Raw genomic sequence first — 1,989 nt, forward strand, 5'->3', positions numbered from 1 at the left:
GAGCACGCGTAGGTGCCTTCTTCCGTGCGCCACCGGAGCTCCGAGCCGCTGCCCCGTCGTCCTTCGTCCTCGCAACCGCCTTCTTCCACAACCACTGGAGCTCCTCCCGAGCGGGAGCGCTCGCGCCCGAGGCCCCAGCTGGCCGAAGCTCTTCTCCAACCAGAACCCCAGCACCAGCAGCAGCCATCTCCCTCGCGAGCCCCTGCTTCCTTGCGCTCCGTCGCCGTCCAGGCCAAGCCTCGCCGTCCCTTGCCTCCCCCTCGCCATCCCTCTCTCTCCCGTTGCTAAAACTCTCCCCCTTTCCCTGTGTTCTTCACGCAGGAGCAGTAGTAGACCATGGCGCCCTCCTTCTCCTCGCCGGAGCACCGCATCGCCCGCTCGTTCCCCTGCTTCAACAGAGCGCGGTGCCATGCCTTGCATGCCTCCTCTGCCTCGCGCTCGTTCGCCGCCGCCAAGTCCCCGCTGCCTAGCTCGCCCGTGTTGACCCCGTCCTAGCGACAGTGGACCGGTCAACTCCATCCCCTGGGCGGCCCTTCTCTTCCTCGTTCGACCCAGCCAGATCTGGCCACTAGGTGAGCAGTCGGACCAGCGCTCACCAGTCCGGCCCAATCCAGCAGTTTCGGCATGTTATGTTTTTTTCCTGTTCCAGCGATTTTAGCTATTTATCCAGGGAGTGCAGTTTTACAGAAAAACCTTCATGTCCATGCATTTAATAAATCCACAACCGTGCATCGGATTAAAATAGTTTAAACATGTAAAATGCTTAGAATTTCATCTAGTTTCGTAATATGCAACTTTCATTCATGTTTAAAATGTTTAAATTGCTGTTTGCATTAATTTGCTTACAAGACATGCTAAAATAGTTTATTTCATAACTAAATAACCGTAGCTCCATTTTAAATAAACTTTATATGTAAATGGGGTGAAAATGCCTAGTTTAACATGGTGCACTTCATTTTGCTGTTTAACAACATTAAAATCGTGTTTAGGGCAGAACAGTAGCAAATTCGAAATATGCATATGAGGATTTTCCGGAATTGTTGTTTGTTCTTTCGACCTCATTTAAACTTGCCTAAATAGTTAGTTTACTTATGCTTCACCTCTTGCCATGTTTAACCACATTTAATATTGTTGGGTACATAAACGAGAGAGAACTAAATAAATGAATGTGGTGTTTCGTCAATATGCAACGAGTTGCATATTGAGCTCCACTTAACTTGTATTATTGTTTGTGCACTTTGCCATGCCATGCCTTTTTAAACCGGACATGCATCATACTCGATTGTGCATCATGCCATGTTTATGCTTGTGTGTTTACCATGTTGTTTGCTTCTTTACGGTTTCCTTCTCTCGTTAGCTTCAATTTCATTTCGGAGTTGTGAGGATTCGTTCGACTACGTCCGTTTGTCTTCTTCATGGACTCGTTCTTCTTCCTTGCGGGATTTCAGGCAAGATGACTGTCACCTTGGATCTCATTACTATCTTTGCTATGCCAGTTGCTTCGTTCTATCGCTATGATGTGCTACCTATCACTTGTTCTTTAAGCCTCCCAAATTGCCATGATAGACTCTAACCTTTGTCACCCTTCCTAGCAAATCGTTGCTTGGCTATGTTACCACTTTGCTCATCCCCTCTTATAGCGTTGTTAGTTGCAGGTGAAGTTGAAGATTGCTCCATGATGGACATGATTATGTTGGGATATTACAATATCTCTTATTTAATTAATGCACCTATATACTTGGTAAAGGGTGGAAGGCTCGGCCTTATGCCTGGTGTTTTGTTCCACTCTTGCCGCCCTAGTTTCCGTCATACCGGTGTTATATTCCTTGATTTTGCATTCCTTACGCGGTTGGATGATTTATGGGACCCCCTTGACAGTTCGCTTTGAATAAAACTTCTCCAGCAAGGCCCAACCTTGGTTTTACCATTTGCCTACCTAAGCCTTTTTCCCTTGGGTTTCTGGAGCCCGAGGGTCATCTTTATTTACCC

This window comes from Triticum aestivum, chromosome 6B, assembly GCF_018294505.1.
Source record: "Triticum aestivum cultivar Chinese Spring chromosome 6B, IWGSC CS RefSeq v2.1, whole genome shotgun sequence".
NCBI classification, from domain to species: domain Eukaryota; kingdom Viridiplantae; phylum Streptophyta; class Magnoliopsida; order Poales; family Poaceae; genus Triticum; species Triticum aestivum.